The 23699-nt window shown below is 37.3% G+C and overlaps 1 protein-coding gene across 2 annotated transcripts in view; it reads right to left on the bottom strand.

The window, feature by feature from the left end:
• PRR16 (proline rich 16) overlaps nt 1-23699 on the bottom strand; it is a 482873-nt gene that overhangs the window by 48438 nt on the left and 410736 nt on the right. The gene's annotated exons all lie outside the window — the stretch shown is intronic.

The raw sequence follows: 23699 nt of genomic DNA, 5'->3' as shown, positions 1-23699 counted from the left end.
AAGAAAGGAATTCTCTATCCCTCCCAAGGACTATTTTAAGTATATCCAAATAACTCACTGTCTGATGCGTAACCCACGGCTACAGATCTATGTGCACGAAAAAATCTGGAAGTACCTATCCAGCAAATCCATGAATACTAAAGGTATATCACTATTTTACAACCTTTTAGATGCCAAAAACATTTTCACTAAACTACCCTCAATGCTAAAATGGAAAAGAGACATTGGTAGATCTTTCAGACCTTCTCAATGGTCTATAGCCTTTGGCATCTGGCTACAAAGCAACCCGCGCTTCCAACCTCTGGGAACTGATATTTAAAATAAATCTCAGATGGTACATTACCCCAACCAAAACGCACAACTATGCCCCATCTGTAGTACCTACCTAATGGAGGAACTGCGGGGAGATAGACAACCTCCTGCACATTCTCTGAGGGTGTAACAAAACACTGACATTTTGGACAGATGTCTTTGTACTCATTGGCATAGTTATCAAAACCCCAATAACTCCATTACCAGAACTTGCCCTATTAAACATAGGAATCAAACAATTACCCTTCCAGCTTCAATGTGTGACCACTCACATCCTATTAGCTGCAAGACTCACCATTGCCAGACACTGGAAATCTGCAGATCCATTACTAACTGGATCTTAGGAATGTATGTTCGCATCATCCAAAAATAGACTATCTTCCACCAACAAAATGTGGACCCCTTGGTTTGCATAGTTCCAAAGCAACAAATGCTTTTAGTTCTCTTGTTACAAGGTACAATGGCTCTAAGTAATGCCTACATTTTTCTATATGAGTGATACGAATAGGCCGAACAGACCCCTGTTCAGTTCGCACCAAAACTTGCGAACACAACGCTAAAGTTCGGACCCGAATAACGAACCCCATTAAAGTCAATGGGACCTGAATGTCATAAAATAAAAAGTGCCCATTTTAAAGGCTTATATGCAAGTAATTGGCATGCAATGGTTATAGTGGTCCGGGTCTTGCCCAGGGAGACATGTATCAATAAAAAAACATTTGTGAAAAACTTAATTTTTAAATGAGCAGTGATTTTTTGTTTTTAAAGTGAAAGCATACAAATGAAAAATTCATTCCAATATAGTGACTGGGGGGCCCCTTAGTCTATCTGTAAAGTGGCAGATCTGTACTATGTCTAGAATCTGCTGCAGCAATAATTGCATTTATAAAGCCCAAAAAATGACATTTTCCCTGCAAGCTGCCTTTATTTTGCTCAGCAACAGCTGGGGAGCCAGTGTGTATGACGAGGCCACAATGCAGTGCACTGGGAAAAAGATTAGAGATTTTTTGGATACATTCTGGTGTCACTTTGACTTTGGATAGAAGTAACGGGTGCGTAAAAATTGGTCTTTGAGTGTCGGTGTCGTCTTCCCACCTTAACCCTATAGAGGTAATCTTGATGAAAGCAAGAATTGGCCTTGCTGTAAAAAATTGCAATGATATGCACCTGTCAAACGGGTGCAGAAAAATTGGTCTTTGGATGTCGGTGGTGCCTTCCCACCATAACTCTTGATGAAAGCAAGAATTGCCCTTGCTGTAATAAATTTCAATGATATGCACCTGTCAAACAGGTGCAGAAATGTTGGTCTTTGGGTGTTAATTGTGCCCATGAAACCTATACCAAAAACATTCTTCCAAATTAAATGATTGATCGCCCTCAGTGCTCGACAGCCTGGAAGTCCTGCAGGGATTCCACATCTCAAAAATACTTAATCAGTGACATCGGCATCAGGGGCTTCATAGCTGGTAATCCAGGACTGATTAATTTTTATAAAAGTCAAACGGCCTGCGAAGTCTGTGGACAGACGCGTTTTATGATCAGTAACAAAACCTCCTGCAGCACTGAATGCCCATTCTGAAAGCATGCTGGATGCAGGGCAGCCCAACAACTCAATAGTATACTGGGCAAGTTCTGGACAGTGGTCTATTCTCATGACCCAGTAAGTCAGTGGATCGTCAGCTGGAAAGCTGATACCAGAAACCCATACCAGATCGAGGCTTGGAACACATGCCAATCCCGGGAAACGAAGCGACAGAGTGTTGTGGAATCTCATATTAGCCAATGTATTTCATATATATATATATATATATATTGATTTGCATATATTTTATTAATTATTATTATTATTATTATTATATAGTAGTGGTTTTATCAATATTATTATTCAATAAGTAAAGCAACAATTATTAATCTTTAATAATGTATACTGTGTTTTCCATAGATTTAGAAAGTCTTCATTTATAAGTGTTGAACTTTAAATGACCTCTGCTTTATGACAAGTACTTGTACACAGGTGTTCTCGAAAATGTATTAAGATAGTTTACTGGGTGAAAATTCATTAGGATAGATTCAAGTAATATAGAATTGTCTCAAGTCTGAAATGCATATAAATCAGACAGATAAAGATATGAAAACAGGTGGTTTAGAAATAATTAAAGTTATGTACAGTACATTAAATTAAGTTTGACAAGGTCAAACAAAGGTCTGCTTGTGCCCTCATTAAAACTGTTAAAATACATACATATATTGAGACATATAACACATCTGGTGGGGTTATTGAAAGTTCATTGTCTCAGTCATAAATCTGCAAATCCTTGAAGCTAGTATCAAGATAAGGAGAGTTTGATAACACAGCTGGGTGCCAGACTGTCTCTATACAGGTGTTTTTAATTGGACAAAAACAGTTATAAATCACTTTAATGAACATATAGGAATTTTGGGAATAATTAAGTTTATCTGGTTGTAGAACAAGTGTCAGATTTATGGTTGGATACTTTGACGTAGATCTTAGTGACCAATCATATGTAAGACAGATAGTTGAGATAAGACTTGTAAAAGGGTATATAAATGCAAGCTCTACAATTGTTAGACAGACAAGTCAGATAGGAGCTCATAAGGCTGAACTCTATGTATGCTGCCCTATTGCACGGGTCATAGAGGTCAGAACCAATGGACAAGTATCTGTCCTAACTTGTCCCCTCGGACAAGTCAGATAGGAGCTCATAAGGCTGAACTCTATGTATGCTGCCCTATTGCAGGGGTCATAGAGGTCAGAACCAATGGGCAAGTATCTGTCCATAACTTGTCTCCTCGTACGAGTCAGAGAAGACTTCTTAACTTGTTCCAGAATGTGGTCTCAGGTGAATTTCCCTCAAGAACTTGGTCGAGCTGGAACCCAGAACTCTGTGAGGGGACCAGACCACCGGCAGATCGGCTGGTCCCTATCAGGTGAGAGGTTCCCAAGAATTGGCAGTAAAGACCCATTCTGGTTCAAGGTGAGAACAATTCACAATTGTTTAAATTTGGTTAGAGGATAAGAATATTTATATCTAATATGCTTACTTGTAAGAAACTGTATAAATTAGATCTGTATTTTGTAATACTTTGAACATAAACCTGTATGTTATCAGCTGTTAATAAACCTGCATTGCTGAAGTTCTGCCTGGTTCGATACTTTATATTCTACTTCAAGAGCTAAACCCTAAAATAAACTGCTGGAAAGACCCAGTGCCGGTCTAAAGGCACTTCAATTTTAAGTGTACATTTTACACATTCTGGATATTATATTATTGGTTAAAAATGTTATATAAGTATGTTGCGCAATGATGGATATTTACTTCTTATGAGATACCAAGACTGACATGGAGATATGATGAGTAACTAGTGGCAACCTAGTTGGAGGAACGCCAGGAAAGTGAAGTGGTTATCCCAATATAAACCAAAGGCAAAACTTTTTCTAGGTTCTGGTGAGTGCCCATTTCAGAAGGTGGTGTTGGCACACGAAGTGGTGAAAAGTCCTTTTTATAGAGAACGGATGTGAATTGGTGCACAATATGCACACTGAATTAATATGATAAACAGAAGTGGACTTTGGGGATTATTGTAAAATACCTATGTTCTGGGGTTTTGATATTTTGCACTTGATAATTTGCTCTATATATTGACCTATTGACACGTTGCACTTTACAGTTTATAGTTTTTAGTGTTAAGGTTTGTATACATGGTAAAGACATAGTTTTAGTGGTAATATTGCACTAGCACTTTTGGATCAGCGTAGTTACATTTATAAGTATCACATCTCCTTGGACATATAAGCAAATATAAGTATCACATCTCCTTGGACAGCATAATTCCCAACTTGTGGAGAGGGTAGTGTTAGGCTAAAAGATTTAGATTGACTAATAAATTAAAGCCTAACTACAACTTACACTTTTAAAGCAGTCACAGCAATATTTTTTTGTCCATTGAGGAAATTAAACTTGCTCCATTAGCTTGGTCCATTAGGTCTTGTTTACACTTCACACATGCTAAATGCTCCTATTTTGCATGCATGTAGCTGTCAATTTTTACTTGCAGTGCAATTTGGGGGAGTGTGGTATGTGTTTTAGTGGATTGTATGGTTTAATTTTTTCTATTTTTTTAAACTTTATTAAAAATGTTACAAAGTCCGCATTGCATGACTCCAGATCAACTTTCTTTGCAAACTTACTACATATTTGCTGCAAATTATGTCTCAGTTATGTTGTGCAATAGTCATCCCACCACAGGGGTCACTGTGGCTGAATGTTCATGCTATAGACTTGCAGAGCTCTTGCTGTAGATTCACCACGGCAACTTTGCTTTTGCTAGAGACTTGCCATGCAAATTTGCTACAAATTGGAAAAGGGTCAACTAGTACACGTGCTTCAAGTGCTCTGTGAGTGTATACCTTGCCAGTGAAAATGTGCAGCAAGTAAACACTTTCAATTCACTGCCAAAAATGTGTGGAAAGTTATCCTTGCTACCTGGGGTGGTACTGTGACACACACACAGTGCACTCTGGTAAAATGCTACGGGGAACATAGAAATGTTTTTTTCTATATGCTTTAGTGGTGAAATGCATTGATCCCGCGTAAAAAAAAACAGTATGGAAAAGGAAGTTGAAAAATCACAGACTTGCTGGCAAGATCAACAGATAATACAACTATGTTATGGAGAGACTTGAAAAAGCTAAGATTGCTCTGCTAATGCTGGTAACACGCTGTACCATATACTGTATCTCAGATTTTATTTTACCTATGGTTCTACTTTAGTTGTAGCTGAGTTACACTGCTCCTAGTTAATCAAGCAATCCATAATGCAATTATTTTCATATTTCAAACATTACTAACTTGGCACAGGCTACAGCAAATCCAATGTAGAAATTCTTAACGCTTATGTATATTTATTTTGTATATAAGTTCTTTCTTTCTTTATAATGGCTGGGACTAAAAGATGAGGTATAAAAAAAAGTTTTGTTAGGTAAATATAAAATATTGTATATTTTTTTTTTTATTATGCATTCGTATTCTCAGCCAGTAGGTGGTATTCTAGACTCATTTTCGCATGTTTGTCTTAGTCTCCTTACCCTATTTTGTTGAAAAACCTGCTCACGGGGGGCAGGAGGCGGAGCCTAGCGGAGCAGGCATGCATTGTTAGAGCTCCACACCGCTGAGGAGAGAAGAGAAGTACAAAGCGGAGCCTGCAAGCTCAAAAGGTATCCATTTGAACCTTTTTGCCCCAGGGAACAAACTGTGAAAGTTTGGGCAGGAAATATGGTACTGGGAGGAAACCGTGGCAGAAATAAAAATCACCTCACAAAGAGCTCACAGGCACTCACTGCAGCTGAAGCAGCTCCAGTCACCTCACAAGATACAGCATCAGGGCGCTCTCACAGACAGAAAATGTCACAGCAAGACTCTCCATTTGAGTCAGATACAGAACAAATCCTCTCACAAACTTCTCCACAAGCCTCCTCAGCATCCCCAGTAATATTATTACAGTTTGAAAAGATGCTTCATAAGGCTTTAAAACAAACCTCAGACCAAATAACAAAAAGCCTAACCAAAGAAATAAGAGAGCTGGGAAACCGCACCGCAGCCTTAGAAATAAAAATGGATGAAATTGAAATTACAACCCAAGAAAATATAACAGAATTGGAACATTTAAAAAAAGAGAATTTAATACTTCAAACTAAGCTCGAAGATTACGAAAATAGAGCCAGACGTTCAGACTTGCGCATAAGAGGAATACCTGAAACTGTGACAGACCTGCAATCTACTATTACTGCTCTATTACAAGAACTAAAGCCAGATATCCCTATTGAACGTTTAGAACTGGACAGAGTACACAGAGCCCTCACAGCCAAAAAGAAAGATGGACCCCCACGTGATATAATCACAAAATTTCATTATTACAGAACGAAAGAACAAATACTAATTGCTGCAAGAGAAAAAAAGGAACTTAATTTTCAAGGACACAATTATCAAATTTTTGCTGACCTATCCCAACTTACTATTACTAAAAGACGATCCATGAAACCCCAACTAATGGAACTGCAACGCCACAACATTATGTATCAATGGGGCTTCCCCTTTTCAGTCAGATTTAACTACCAAGGTACAATTTACAGAAGCAGATCAGCAGATGAACTACAACAAACCCTTTTAAAATTAAATCTGACAGAACCCACAAGCAGCAACACCCCCGCACGCAGAAGAATGGCATCATCTTCACCTTCAGGCAGCACCCAGAAAATTTCAGAACAAAATGGGAATCATCATTCTCACAAAAGAGGCCGTTATGCCACATCATCCATGGACCAAGAAGATTCAATGGACTGACATCCTAATTCCTGATATCTCTTCATTTATTATACTAAGAGATGGTTCTCTATAAAAAACCTATATTTATAACTGAATGTAACTGCATTCTGATAGTCACACACTGTGTGGGATCATGTTACATTCCAGTTATATTTCTTATTACTTCTGATTCATATAGCCTTAGAATATATAAGTGAAATAAGGAAATTCTTGTTCAGTTATATATTATCAGGTAATAACAATAGATTTATTACTTTTTAGGACAAACATGTTCAATAATCCAGAAGTAATGGAAGCTTTTTCTTTCTTTTCTTAAAACAAATATATTATTACCTAACTAGTTCCTAGAATTATGTTTTTGTTTATTCTAATCTGAAGCAATACAACCTCAATTTTATGAGTTAACATATCTAAACAGTTACATATGAATAAAATATGTAATTGTTTACTCTAAAAGGGTTAAAATCCCAAAATAATTCAAACTATCTTCATCAATACCAAAGTTATTAACAGTACCTTTCTAACTGAATTATTTAGCCTAGGGCAAGACTAACCATATACAACCACCCTGGAATAAATAATTTCAACAAAAACTATATTCTGCACTCCAATTAATGAAACATCATTTTGATGTCTTTTGACATAGCACTTCTCTCCTGTAAGCGGAAGATCCGTGTACCCCCATTAGCCCTCCTCATTCTCCCAACCATATTATGTGGGAGTGTGACGAAGGCACTTATTCCCCTGAGAGAGATATTTATTCTCTTTCACGGGTAAATTGTGATTACTTGCAAAAAATAATTTATACAATGTATCATCTAATCTCATATGTTTTTTGTTTACTCTTTACTCCAGAATTCACTGGTTTCTTTTCTATCTATTCATCTCTTCAGTCCACACAGGTTGATCTGCGCAGTCAACTCTGCATAACAAAAAGTAAGTCAAAACTATTTGATCTATTGCCATGGCACCACTGAATATACTTTCCCTGAATGTTCAGGGAATAAATGTCCCTCAAAAAAGGACCAAAGCCTTCCGTACTTTCCATAACAAGAAGGCTCACATAGTATGCCTCCAAGAAACACACTTCACCAAAGATTCTACTCCAAAATATATTTCTCCTTTTTATCAACAAATTTACACGGCTTCTGCCTGTACCAAGCAAAGGGGAACTCTAATTGCATTTCACCGATCCACACCATTCACCTTATCATCAGAAATTAAAGACCCAGAAGGTAGATACCTGATACTCATGGGCTATATAATGGATACAGCAATCACGGTGATTTCCTACTACGCTCCTAACAAACAACCTACACCATTCCTCTCACATATATTACAAGTGATTAATACACACAAAATAGGAACAGTGATAATGTGTGGGGATTCGAACCAGGTCCTCCTCCCATTTCTAGATAAATCACCTTTTACACCATCCAAAATAACCTCTAGATTACCTTTTTCTCAACTTCTTTCCAAATACAATCTGGTAGATTCGTGGAGAGAAAGTAACCCAATGAAAAAGAAATTCACCTATTTCTCGCACCCTCCTCAAACCTTCACCAGAATAGATCATATTTTTCTAACAATAGGAATGATACCAGAAATTATTGCATCAGATATAATTCCGTGGTCTGACCATAATGCAGTATACACTACTATAGCCTCAGCCATACCAAAAGCGCATGACCCAACGTGGTACTTACCGGACATAATGCTCAAACACCCACTACATCAGATGGCCATTGAACAAGCTTTAAAGGAATACATATCAATTAATAATACAACAGACATCTCCCCAATAACACTGTGGGAAGCTCATAAGCCTGTCTTGCGTGGTACAATACAAAGACAAATGGCACTATTTAAACGGGAACGCAAAAATCTAGCAAAAAAACTAGAACTCAATTTTAATGCAGCCTACATATCATTTCAAGATAATCCATCTCAGAGTACAAAATCTCATCTGGAAAAATCTAGATTGAAATACGATCTATTTCTCACTGAGTCAGTTGATAAATCCCTCAAACGCTCCAAACACAATTTCTACATGAATACAAACAAACCAGGTACATATTTGGCTCGGGCATTAAATTCAACTAACAAATCTTTCAAACCAATACGTTTGAAATTATCAAAAAATGTTTACACTTGTAATCCAGTTAAAATAGTCCATAAATTTCACTCACATCTCGCAACTTTATACAAGACAAACAATGAATTTAATCCTACAGAGGCTGAATCCTTCTTCTCAAAAATAACCTTACCTGAGTTATCCCAGAATTAAAAAAGCAGTTTGGATGAGCCTATAACTATAGATGAAGTTGCTAATGCCATAAAAGACCTAAAACTTAACAAAAGACCAGGCCCAGATGGCTACTCGGCTTTATACTATAAAACATTTTCAGAAATACTCTCTCCCATTCTCACTGAAACTTTTAACAAACTTCTAGATGGACATTCTTTTCGGCAAGAAACACTAATGGCAATTGTTTGTATGATCCCAAAACCCCTTTCTGATGATACTTCCTGTGTGAATTATCGGCCTATCTCTCTGTTAAACCTCGATAATAAATTATTAGCAAAAATAATAGCAAAACGCCTCAATAGCATTATAGGAAAATTAATACATAGAGATCAAGTAGGCTTCATGCCAAATAGACAGGCAGGCGATAATATACGCAGGGCAGTGTTATTGGCACATATTGCTAAAAAACGGAAAATCCCTTTATGTTTTCTATCTCTCGATATTAAGAGGGCATTTGACACAGTATCCTGGCAATATATGCAATATTCATTACAAAAATGGGGTTTTGGACCCCACTTTTTACCATGGATCAAAGCATTATATAATAAACCCAAAGCCTATATAAAATATGCTGGATACAAATCTGAAGCCTTTAATATCGAAAGAGGTACCCGACAGGGTTGCCCATTATCTCCCTTATTATTTGCCCTTATACTCGAACCCATGGCCCAATACATCAGAACAAACCAAACTATAACTGGCATTGAAGTAGGAGGTATTACACACAAATTATGTATATTTGCAGACGATATATTACTTTTTCTATCATCACCACAGGTCTCTGGTCCTAACTTAATACCAGCTCTTGATGGATTTGCAGCCCTATCCGGCCTTATGATTAATCCTAAGAAATGCCTAGTGCTTAATATTTCACTCACAAACATGGAATTGATCCCGGCTAGGGCTGCACTCCCATTCACATGGGCAGAAAAATCAATCCCATATCTTGGAATTCATTTAACAGCATCTCATTCTGACTTATTCTCAACCAATTATCCTCCTGTATTAAGACAGATCACAAATCTAATAAAACAATGGTCACAACTTCCTTTATCCTGGATAGGGAAGATTAATGCAATCAAAATGACTATTCTACCCAAATTGCTTTATCTATTCAGAGTCCTCCCTATTCCAATTCCTTCCTATTTTTTGAGAATAGTACAAAAAAGAGCAACTTCGTTTATATGGGGCTCTTCTAAACCACGTATACCTATACACACACTACATCTTCCCAAAAATAAAGGAGGCCTGGGATACCCTAATTTTACTAACTACTACAGAGCAGCACATTTGGCCAGTCTGTCCAAATACCATGCAAAACAGGAAATCCCATTATGGGTATTTATAGAGGCTTCAGAAAATGACCCTCTATTAATATCAAATTTATTATGGCTTGATCCTAAAGACCGCTTTAAAATTCATAATCCCATAACGAAACACTTCTTATCTCTCTGGGATAAACTAAAAACCAAATATCAGTTACAATCTCCACACAATCCTCTCCTTTCTTTTATCAGAAATCCGGCCTTTTATCCGGCATGGATCTACCCAAATTCTTTTAAAGCTTGGACAACATCAGGAATTCAGACACTAAATGACTTCATAGCATCTAAATCATTCCTTTCATTCCCATCGCTTAGAGAAAAATATGATCTACCAAACTCTGAGATATTTAGATATCTCCAAATCAAGAATTTCTATACACCATTCCTAAAGGGGGATACACCATTATCCCAATTATCCATTTTTGAATCAATCTGTACAAAAGATCCATTTGCTAAAGGTACAATTTCATCACTTTATAATCAATTATATGGAGTAGCAAATCTTAATAGACCCTCTTACGTTCAGAGGTGGGAGGAGGACCTAGGACGAACTTTAGAAGACACGGACTGGTCTAACATATGGCTCACATCTAAGTCATCTTCACCCAACATCTTAGCACTGGAGACAAATTATAAAGTCCTAACTCGCTGGTACCTTGTACCCGCTAGAGTGGCAAAATATTCACCTAATACCTCAGCTCTTTGTTTTCGAGGATGCCCAGAAATAGGCACATAATTACACATATGGTGGACATGCCCAGTAATCCAAACCTTCTGGAAGGAAGTGTTCGTGATTGCATCTAAAATATTTAAAAAAATAATACAACCAGATCCATATTTAACTTTACTTAATCTAAAACCGGAATGGTTAACACTCTCTCAATTCAAACTTATGATCCAACTAATAACGGCTGCAAAACAAACAGTGGCCAAGGCATGGAAATCTCCTACATTGGTACTAGCAGAAACAATTCACAGAATGAATAATACAATGTCCCATGCTAAGATGGTAGCCATCGATCAAAATCAAATTCCAAAATTTGAAAACCTTTGGCATCCTTGGATAAAACAACAGTTCCTGTCAAACTTCAATGACTCTGTCCTGTTGCCATGGTAACAGATTAAATGACTTACAGAGACACCCATTCTAAGGCTTCAAAGAGAACTAAAAAGAATAATAAACTGACGAGCGGGACAACCTTGTGGACCATACCTCTACCTTTCAACCCTTTTTCTTCTTTCTCTTTCCTTTTCTCCACCTTACGATTAAAGCTCATTATCAGAATTTATTTGACCTATATATACTCTACTTGTAAACAATATGTATAGTAGGTATAAATCATTTAAATACCTACAAAAATAACTAAGGAAATGATATATATCTTTAATTTAGGTTTACGTGAACCCAATGTTTAATATTTGAAATTTCATGATATTTACCTATATAAACCCTACTGTAAAACAATGAGCTTACTTTATAGATCCTTGTAAACTTACTTTATGTATCGTTATAACATTGTATACTCAATAAACTTCTTTTGACAAGGAAAAACCTGCTCACAGACCTCATCATGTTAAATTGAAATTTAAACACACTGTGAATGAGTCATAGGAATGATTCATCCTTTATTGGATGGTTCTGTTCAAGGTTTCAATGATCAAGACTGTGCCTGAAAATAGAACACCACTACAGCGCTCTTTCTTGAGATTCATACAGCACTATGTTTATTTGCCATACAAAAAATATAATAAGGCCATTGTATAACCTTATAACAAATATAAAAAAAATGCATTTCCACAAGGTTAATTGTAAAGTACATTTAGAATATTTAGAATGAGGTTGTAGAAAATATACCAAGTAGAAGTTTGCTTTAAGGAAGCATTTAATAATTTCTGCAACTGTGCCCTAAAAATTAGCTTTCAAACAGGGGAAATATGGTAAAAATAGTTGCAAAAGGGATTTTAAAAATAATTGTTCATATTTTACCTCTAAGGCACCAAGAATAAGTCAGCTATCAAACTGATATTCTAAAGTACTTAACAAATCTCTTCAAATAGTTTTTAATCTTGGTGTAGAAGGCTTTGAGGGGGCCAGGTTGGGGAATAGAGATCATAAAGATCGTTTCATATAAAAGTATATGACATAGACATCCTTGAGCGTGTCCTGTAGAGCTAGCCTCTTAGAATGTTCAAAAGATTGAGGTAACCTGCCCTTTTCTCTTATCTTCATTATAGTGGAAAAGTACTGTGCAAACTTTAATGTTTCTAATCACGCAATATTTACACTGTAATAAAAATGGCATTAAATCGTACATAATATTGCTTTACAATGACACCTATACAATTCTATTGTTATTTCAACCCTTTTATTAAAGTGATATTAAAGGATCCAGTTTTTTACCTGTAATAAAAAAAGAGATTTATACTTACTAGCTCTGTGCAAAGATTTGTGCAAACCTTACCTCCTTTTCTGGGGTCCCCTGATGATGCTTTCTGCTCCTCCTTCCCTGTGTATGCCCCCATAGCAATCTGTTTGCTAAGGGGGCACACATGCAGGCACGCTCACTAGCTGAACTGTGTACATCTTGGCCTTGCCCTCTACACCTGCCCCACAGGATTGAATTGACAGCAGCAGGAGACAATGGCCCCTGATGCTGCCTGAGTCCCTGTGAGAAGAGGGAAAGAGACCAGTCCTGCTGCAGATGTCACATAAATGAATTGAGGGAGGTGACAGGTAATAATTTAGGAAGGAGGGGAGGAAAAATCAGCTAATGAAGGTTTTTTTATCTTAATGTAGGAAATGCATTAAGGTAACAAACCTTTTGACTTTTGAGCCACTTTAAAGCAGTTGTAAACTGCTGGGTGCTTTTTTTTTTTTCAGACCTGCAAGGTAAAGGCATAATGTGCTAGTATAGGACACTAGGACATTATGTGAAAATTACCTGAAAACGAAGCATTCCTGTGATGCGATCTTATTGCTGGAAGTAGCTTCCATCTTCACCTGTCTTCCTTCTGGGTTCGGGGACTCCAGCTGTGTGACTAGCCGGAGCCGCGATGACGTCACTCCAGCGCATGTGTGGGAGAGCCACCATTTACGGCACAGAATTCTGAAAGAGCACATGTGCCGATGACGCCTTCTAGCAAATATCTCCTAAACGGTGCACATTTAGGAGATGTTTACAGTACCTATAGGTAAGCCTTATTATAGGCTTACCTATAGGTACAAATACAGGACTGAGGTTTACTTCCACTTTAACCCCTTGCCTACTGGGCACTTTTACCCCCTTCCTACCCAGGCCAATTCTCAGCTTTCAGCGCTGTCATATTTTGAATGACAATTGTGCGGTCATGAAACACTGTACGCAAACTAAATTTTTATCATTTTTTGCACACAAATAGAGCTTTTTTTTGGTGGTATTTAGTCACTACTGAGTTTTTAATTTTTTGCTAAATAAACAATTAAAATTGAAAATTGTGAAAAAAAACAAAACCTTTTTCATAGTCTGTTATAAAATTTTGCAAACAGATCATTTTTCTCCTTCACTGATGTGCGATAATGAGGCTGCACTGATAGGCTCCACTGATGGGCACTGATGGGCATTGACGTCACTGATTGGCTCTTTACCTCAATATGTGATCAGCAGTGTCCTTTGGACACTGCGATCAGAGAGCATGCCGCAGTCACAGGACACTGTTATGTGACAGCGTCCCAGAACTAGACAACTGCACTGTAGCTGTCTTTCAGCTATAGCGTGGACGGCAAGTGGTTAAAGCTGAATTCTAACCATATATAAAATACACACTATTGCAGCTCTGTAATCATTAATACATACATTATTCACAGTTTGCAATTGTGATTATTTTTATTTTATTTGTTTTCTATATTTTCCTTTCTTTTTAAGTTCTGTTCTCGTCTAACCCCCCAGCTCCCTTCACATCTAGGTGAGAATGAGGTAGCCACTACTCCAAAAGCTCCATTTACAGTACAGCGTCTGAAATAGAGTGGAGCTGGTAGTGCATCCTCAGGGGGCTGGCTATCTGAATCCAGAGGAGACATCAGAAGCAAAGATGGCGGAGCAGGACCCAACTGTGCTGCACAGGATTTGTCAGGCACATGTGTATGTTTCAGGCATGTGAATATTTTCTTTTTAAATATAACCCTGCTTAACAATTAAGAAGGTATTAAAAACCCTGGGGGAGTGAAGTTCCTACTTAAAGTGATTGTATAAGTGATCACATTCCCTATATACAAACATGCAGCAAAAACAGTTTTTGATATTTTTTCTTCTAATTCATACTGTTTAGGGTATGTAAACTCTGTGTAGTTAGTTTTTCTATGTCATCTTGTTGGTAAATTGATGCAGTATCCAAGGTGTGGTAGGTACACAAAGAGAATATTACATATTACACCTTCCAGGGTGTTTTTTTTTGCTGGTGTGGACGTATACTGTATTTGGTGCTCACTGACTGCATATACATTTTTTTGTTTGTGACATGTGTCCAGTTAAAGCGGAGTTCCAGTCATTTGTAAGTTTATTAAAAGTCAGCAGCTACAAAAAGTGTAGCTGCTGACTTTTAATAAACACACGCTTACCAGTCCCACGGTCCAGCGGTGCACTCACCCCAGCAGTTTCCTTCCTTTCTTCTCCCTCGGCAGCACCCGTATCTCTACTATGGGCACCCAGCTGTGACAGCTTGCAGCTTCACAGCCGGGTGCCCGCTGCGCTCTGTGATTGGTCCCGAAGTCTTCTAGGACCTGCCCTGTGTCCCAGAAGACTTCTGGAGGGAGGGGGAAAGAGAACTTCCACTTCCAATCGCCTAAGGTGACCAGAATGGAAGTGGCTGTGGGTACCAGTCAAAATTGGATACCTGCTCCCCCCTTCCTCCCCAAAATCTCTGTTTCACCATCAGCTAGGGAGAAGGGCTTAAAGTGGAAGTTCCGCTTTTGTGTGGAACTCTGCTTTAAGAACAGTGATAGGAGTATCTGCATGGGTTCAATTTGTGGGCACATTCAGCCAACATGGCTAAAAATATGGACCCCACTGAAGATAGGGAGGGAGGCAAATTTTGAAAATCAGTTCTATTCATTTTCAAACTAATAGGCCAGTGATTCTCAAACAAGGGGCACAAGGAGCTAGGTACTGCCAGGAAGGACATGTACCAATGCAAATTTGTTTAAAATTACTGTTTGGTGGAGAGCAGCAGGGCTGAAATTGAAACATTAAAAATATAAAAATGTGCAATTACTTTGAATAACATGGTTGGAGGATGCCACAAATCTGGCCTCAAATCTAAGCCAAAACTTAGAAGAAGTTAGAGAGCTTTTCCCTCGGGTCTGCACTGTGCTTTTTCTGATGTTGGTATGGGCACTTTTTGCCTCTTCTGGTGCCTGTATGGGCACTTTACTGCTATGCAGGTGAAACTGCATAGCCACAAACCATGGGCATGCAGGAGGACATTACTTACCCAGGAAACCAAGGAGGAGACCCGGGAACCCACCCTTGGTGCCCATGCTTACTGATGCCCCTAGCTGTATAGCTGTGATGGGGATGACAGTAAGTTCGTAATGATGGAGACAGTAATAGTGGTCCACTGAGTCTAAGCAGCTAAGTGGGCAATGTATGTATAATTTTAAAGACAGTGGGGCAATTTTCTTCTAAATCATAAATAGGGATGAGCTCCCAGTTCAGTCAGAACTCAGATTCAGACCAAATTTTGCTTGCTTGGATATTTGACCAAAATTTGAGCTTTTAGCCAGATCAGCGGGAGTCAAATATCATATATATATATATTAGATTTTTTTTTTATATAACTACTATATATGACAACTTCCTTCCTCCCCTGGTACCTGCTGCTTAGCTTTTAGGGACCTAAAATGGCCCTATTCATTTGCTGACTTGGAATCACCAACCATTTAAACAAAGTGGCAGGCATAGTGGCTTAAATCATTGCCCAAATTTGGCTACATTAAGCCATGCTATCCCCACACTTTCCAGATGAGAGTTTGAGAAACTGTTATTAGCATGCAGTAGTCAGTGGGTGCAGATGGGTTAGCGTGTTTTTTGTTTTGGTGGGTTGGCAAACGTCTTTCATTGTGATTGACCTGAATCGTCTGTACATTGTTAGATGACGCGATTGATTGTGAATATATACAAGGTTCATTAGGTTCATAAACTTGTCAAAGACAGAGTGTTTGCGTTTTTTTTTTCAATCAATTACTTTTCTAAGGTGTGTGTGTCTATTTACTTTTCTTTTTTTTCTTTTTTTTTTGGGGGGGGGGGGTGTTTCCCTTAAAATCCATACTCGACCTGAAGGTGTGCTTATGGATTTTGGGGAAAACCCCAAATATTTTTTTCTGGTCATTTTGTGCTTTAGGATGTGCTGCAGCAAGAGTGATGTTTAGAAAAAAATGAATTTGCAGCAACTAACATTTCCTTGCTGGCTTCTTTTTTTTGTAAAGGCCAGCACAGGCAGATTTAGAACAACTAGAGGCATGTCATTTAAAGTGAGTTTGTAGTTTTAATGTTCTGTTGTAAGCAATATTACAAAAGCTGCAACAGTATTCTTTTTACATTTTTTTTTTTGTATTGGTACATGTTCCCCAGGGTCATGCTCAGCAATCCATTCCTTTTTGACAATCACTTACCTGTTAGCCTTGAAAATGATCCAAACTGTTTTTAATCACTTGCCATCTGCCCCATAGCAAATTTACTGCTACAGGACGGCTCTCTTGTGCAGGATCACATATACAGTGGGGACGGAAAGTATTCAGAATTAAATTTTTCACTCTTTGTTATATTGCAGCCATTTACTAAAATCATTTAAGTTCATTTTTTATATATATATATTTATATACCTGACCTGATTCTGCATTCCTAACTGCAGAGGGTGTGCACGCACCCCCCAGCGGGTCACTTCTGCTGTAATTAAATACAGCAGAAGTCGATCTGCGGATTCCAGGCACTGAATGTCCTCCAACTCCTGCCATTCTGTGTTAAAACACACTAAACTGAGATCTTCCTATGTAAACGAGGCAGATCTCTGTTTTGACAGGGGGGAAGGGATTTGTTTTGTGTTCCTGAAAAGCAGGGATTAAAATATATCTCTTCCCCTAATAAAAGCAACTAACACAATACACACAAACACTGGCTAGGCACACAGTTAACCCTTTGATCGCCCTAGATGTTTAACCCCTTCCAAGCCAGTGTCATTAGTACAGTGACAATGCATATTTTTAGCACTGATCACTGTATTAGTGTCACTGGTTCCTGCAAAGTGTCAAAAGTGTCCGATTGTCTGCTGCACTATTGCAGTTCCGCTATAAGTCGATGATCACCATTACTAGTATATAAAGAAATTCCATAAATATATCCCAGTTTGTAGATGCTATAATGTTCGCGTAAACCAATCAATATACGCTTATTGTTTTTTTTTGTTTTTTTTTTTACCAAAACATGTAGCAGAATACTATTTATTTTTATTTTTTTTATTGGATATGTTTTATAGCAGAAAGTAAAAAATAATGTTATTTTTTCAGAATTGTCTGGGATTTTTTTTTTGTTTATAGTGCAAGAAATAAAAAAAATGCAAAGGTGATCAAATAGCACCAAAAGAAAGCTCTATTTGTGGAAAAAAAAACTCTGTGCATTTTTTTGGGTACAGTTTTGCATGACCGTGCAATTGTCAGTTAAAGTAACGCAGTGCTGTATCACAAAAAATGGCCTGGTCGTGAAGAGGGGTAAATCTTGGAGGTTAAGTGGTTAAAGATTTGGTTCCCATTGACTAAAGTAGGGTTTGGATTCAGCATCTGAAACTCAGCTATGTTTGGCCAACATCCCCTGATTTGTAACTAGTCCTGGCTCATCACTAAAAAGTAATTAATGTTGATACTTTGGAAAAAGACTATCATGATGGTGTAGTCCATGGGTGCTCAAACTGTGGCCCTCCAGCTGTTGCGGAACTATAAGTCCCATGAGGCATTGCAAACCAATGACAGATACAAGCTTAACTCCAAAAACCAAAGGCATGATGGGAATTCAGGTTCTGCAACAGCTGTAGGGCCACAGGTTGAGCACCCATGATGTAGTCACTAAGTATGTAGGAAAACTTGCAGAGTCAAAATCTATCATTTTAGTATTTTAAAACAGAAAAGGTTGATAGCCTACTTTGCAAAACTTATTTTTTTTAATAAACATGTACTTAAAACCTTGAGACCTATAAGCAAAACTGTAATATATTGCTTGCAGCTTATAGATGTGGTGGCTACATTTGTTTTTTTTGTTTTTTTTTAGTCCAAGAACATTTCAGAAAGTAAAGAAAATACCTGCTGATCTTGCCAGAAATGCAGTGTCATTGTCACTTCCTGTGAGATGAACTGGAAGTGTGATATTCCTTCTGTAAACTACTAATCTCATAGCTCCCAACTATCTCTGATTTTGAGGGACTGTCTCTGATATGGAACAAAGTCCCTCTGTCCCTCTTTCCTCCTCATTTGTCCCTCATTCTGGTCTGATCTATATAGTTGTATATAAAATGCACTACTTATATTTCAAAAAGTGTTTCCCAGCGCTAAACCTTTCATTCAATTTCTAAATTGCTGCATTTGTAAATTTCAAAACCTATTATAAATCAATAATAGTGGTAAAAAAAAGCACTTGTGGGTTTAAGTAACTTTTTTTTGTATAATTCTCTTTTAAGGGGGGGTAGCAGGGGTGTATCCCATGCCTACATAATTTTGCTAATAGGTGTCCCTCGTTCCCATCTCACAAAGTTGTGAGGTGTGTAATCTCTCCATCTGTCATGTAATGGAGTTGAACAAAAGCAGGCATACTTGAAGACCAGCCTGGGTGGCAACTCCACTGTGACTGTTGTAATGCAAGGGATAGAAGTGTGTTTTTCACATGAATAGCAGATGAAAAAAAAAAGAAATTGAATGCTGCCACTTTATCTAAAGACTGATAAGACTGTTAAGATGCAATATATTACTTTTTTTTTTTTTTTGGGAGGAGGTTCACAGAAAAATCACCCATTCATCGATGTCCTTGTTCTTTATTTTGTTGAGAAATCATTTTGAAAAACAACCCTAGCATTTATAGCTGTGGACATCTTGAGTAAGTGATGAGTAAGTCTTGAGTAAGCAACAGGGGCGTAACTACCACCATAGCGACCCATGCGGGCGCTATGGGGCCCGCAGCCGAGTGGGGCCCAGTGAGGATAAGAGCACCGCTGGCACAGTCTCCCAGCCAGGGGAAGAGAGAGGAAAGGAAGAGGCGAGCTGTCATGTCACATAGCTCCACCTCTTGGCACGGCGCCTTTGATAGACAGAACACCGATCCAATGCGGGACATGTGATGTCATCAAAGGCGTCAGGCCAAGAGGTGGGGCTATGTGACGATGAGCCCCAGGAAGACGGGAAATTCAAATGAAAGCTATTACAGCGGGCAATCCCGCTCTCTGCTGATCCGGGTGGCTTGCCTCTTCCTCTGCATAGGTGGGGCTGTATGGGGCACAGGTCACACTGTATGGGGCACAGGTCACGCTGTATGGGGCACAGGTCACACTGCATTGACACTAGGGCAGCTGTGTGTGTGGGGGGGGCTGTTTGCAGGGGGCCCCATACAACATTTTGCTATGGGGCCCTGCTATTTCTAGTTACGCCCCTGGTAAGCAAATGATTCTTGTAGCATTTACTTCCTGGAATCTATTTGCTCTTAGCTCAGGCATTCTGGCAGCAGAATGTGCTTATCTGAGAAAGTCCTTCCTCCCCTCCTCCAGATGAAAGAAAAAAAAAGCCCATGAAGGCTCATGTGATGTATTACATCAGTTTGGCCTAGGCCATAAAACAGGAAGCAACTGAAAAAACAAAAAAACAAAAAAACAAAAAACAGTTAAAACCATTGAATATAATATACCTTCCTATCTATTTACTACAGCTAGCAGAATAAGATTAATATAATTATGGTTGATTGAGAGAGTTTGGTTCCTCTTTAAGTCATAAGATGTAATAAATATAAATATATATATATATATATATATATATATATATATATATATATATATATATATATATATATATATATATATATATATATATATATATAATCTTTATAAACCTAAATGGCCTGTGCAGATGTATTCTATGTCTGCACCCTAAATCAGTGCATCAGTGGAATGCTTAAACACAGTAATGCATGGCACTAATAGTGCCAAAACAATGCAAAGGAGACCAGGGTGTTCTACCAAATTTCTGAAAAATGGACAAATGTATCACTTTCAGCCTACTGTCTCATAAACATACTTTACAAGTCACTTAAAATATTGGACTTGCTTCAGGCTGTGTAATGATTTCAATTTCCATTGTACATTTTCTAAATTACTTGCGTCCGGCCGCACAAAATATACTACTGTCGTAAAACAACACAAATTAACCAAATTCATTATATTAAGGAGCCCATCTTGTTAAAAAGAATGTATTCCAGGCATTTTCTATGCGACATTTAAACTGTTTTTTGAATGAATGCATTGTAGTGCAGTTCAGGGTTGCTCTTTATTTACTAACACAGTTGCCGTGTTTGAATAACTCTCTATGAATAGCTCTAACTGAATTAGCTACAAACTTATATAAATAAATACATCAAATAAATAAATAAAAAATAAATAAATACAAAATAAAATAAATAGAAAATAATACCTAAATATAATCTGTTAGCGATTTAAAGGAAGAGTTATCGACTTTTGTGTATTTACAATACATCATCTACATTTATGATCAAAAACTGAACTGCTGATGAGTGGTAGTTGGGTAACAGTCAAGTAAGCAGACTGGTCATTCATCTGGTTCAGATCAACTGGTGTCTCACACACCTCAGTGGTTGACACCTCATGTGTGATGTTTTTACTGAAGGGCATTTTATGAGGAATACAAGTACCTCATATCTGCCCACAGTGCCCAGTAAAGCAATCTTACCATGACCGACACAATAATTTAATGTAATAAACATTTCTGGTTCAGTAACATTAAAAATGTGTATGTGCATGCTTTTACCCTAAATTTGCTAGACTAAATAGAAGCATTTGGTTAAACTGCTGCTACTAATTTAAAGTAGTATTCAATTCTAAATATTATTTTGTAGTTACCAGTTCTTAAGTGTGGTGGTTGCATTTGTTTTCCTTTTTGCATTTGTTTTTCTTTTTAAGGCTTTTATTCCCTTTATTTTCACCTAGCCAGTAAGTCTAGTATTTTTCAAACTCTTTAGCAGACCAAGCTGTCCAGCAAATGTCGTTTATGTAAAAGCTTTATTCAAAAAGTAAAAAAAAACTGTTGCTGTAACAGCTTAAAAAGTCTTAGTTGTAGTTTTTTTTTATATGATAGCCAATTCCATCGAAATCTGTTGGCAGCCTGAAGATTTACTACTAGGGGAGGGGGAGAGAGGAATAAGACAGACTGTGTTGAGGGAAGGGAGAGAGAAGAGAAAATCAGGAGAGGTGCCATGGAGACAAAAAAGAATTAAACTTACAAGGATTTTGTTTTTTCTTATCACCCTGATTTTCTTTCTTTTCTCCAATCTGTAACTGACTGCTCTGGGCTTCAACAAAATGGCCACAGCAAGAAGAAACAGGAGTAATGCTGGAGGCACTTTACAGCACACACTAATTTTGATAGCATAATTATTACTGTGGAATGTATGTTCTTTTGTTAAAAAACACTAATTGTCATCAAACTCTTATGGATAAAGTTTCACGTTAAAAAAGAAAGCGTGTACTGGCTGGATCTCCAGGTAAAAATAAAGAAAAAAAAGCCTAAAAAAATTATATTATACTTTCAATACCCCATGTAATTTTAAAACGATGGGATCTCCAGGTACTTGGGGTTGCTTTACTAAATCTGGTGCAGCTATGCATAAAAAACAATCATCTTCCATGTTTTTTGACAAAGCTTATTTGAACAAGCTGAAGTTAGAAGCTGATTGGCTACCATGCACATCTTCACCAGATTTTGTATGCTCACATTTTAGTAAATGAACCCCAATGATTAAGCAATTGTAAATCAGGTATGTTTACTTGTGCATTGAACCTATATATACATTGCTGAAAGACAAAATGAGGTTAAGGTTTCATACAAGTATACTCATAACAATTTTTTCGGCTAAGGGGGTCTGGAATGAACTCCACCAAAAACAATATTTAAAAATGTATGCTATTAGCATTATTAGCTTGCAATTAGTTGAATAAATAAATAAATAAATAAATAAACATTAGAATAGACAATGGACCTGAAAAGGAAAAAGGCGCATAGAGGATGATGTTGTACTATTGTACAACTATTGTACAACTTGTTTGGCTGTATTGTAGTTACAAATACACTGCTCTTACAGGAAATTAAAACTTCAGCAGAACATACCACTGGCAACAAACATATCAAAAGACCTGTATTTCTTATATTGTTTTACGCTAAAATAAAAAAAAAATAATAATGTCCACAAGTTACATACAAACAATTTTTGTCAGCTACTTTGTATTCAATTACATACACTAGAAGCCAAATTATTTCTATTCAAAGTTTCATAATTAATGTTAAAAACAGAATAACTTCGTCACAAAACACAAATGGAAGTGAATGCAAATGAAGCTGTTGATTACACACCCAAGAAAAGAGCTTGCTGCAGGCCTGAATGTATTTATAGTCTTTCTTTTCATGGATCAAATATTGTAAATCAAAAATAGTAGGCGTGAAACAAATTGTATGAGCTTGTAGTCTCTGTTCCTGTTTACTTTTAACATGTTTTATTAGTTGTGTGTGGGAAAAAAGACCGATATATGATTCCTCCTGTATTGAATTGTATTGCCACTGTACTGTTTGCCCTCATGCTGTAAAGCGCTGCGCAAACTGTTGGCGCTATTTAAATCCTGTATAATAATAATATAGATATCTATAAGTCTATGTTTATCCCAAGCATGTTTAACTTCACTTCACTGTTGACTGACTAAGCTGGAAGTTTGTTCAAAGCATCCACTACACTTTCGGTAAAACAATATGCACGCATGCAGAGATCAGAGCCTATCTGCATAGGTCTTTCTTTCACCCATGCAATTTCCTGTTCAAGTATTTTATTAAAGATTATCAGAAAACATTGAATGCAATGAGTAAAGAGAAAATTTTGACATTGTACCATTATTACAAGAAAGTGTATCTCTAGTCCCATATGACATCATATAATTGTTTAGTTAAGAATTAAATTAAGAAAGATCAATGCAGTAAATTAATAGTTATCTAGCTAAAGAATAATTTACTATATATATATATATATATATATATATATATATATATAAAAATTTAAGATTTGCTAGTATATTTGGTGCTCTTTTCAATAATGGAACATTATGGTTAATCTACCGCTGATTTGGAGCTTA

This window comes from Aquarana catesbeiana, linkage group LG01, assembly GCF_042186555.1.
Source record: "Aquarana catesbeiana isolate 2022-GZ linkage group LG01, ASM4218655v1, whole genome shotgun sequence".
NCBI classification, from domain to species: domain Eukaryota; kingdom Metazoa; phylum Chordata; class Amphibia; order Anura; family Ranidae; genus Aquarana; species Aquarana catesbeiana.
This window is presented reverse-complemented; position numbering and strand designations above follow the sequence as displayed.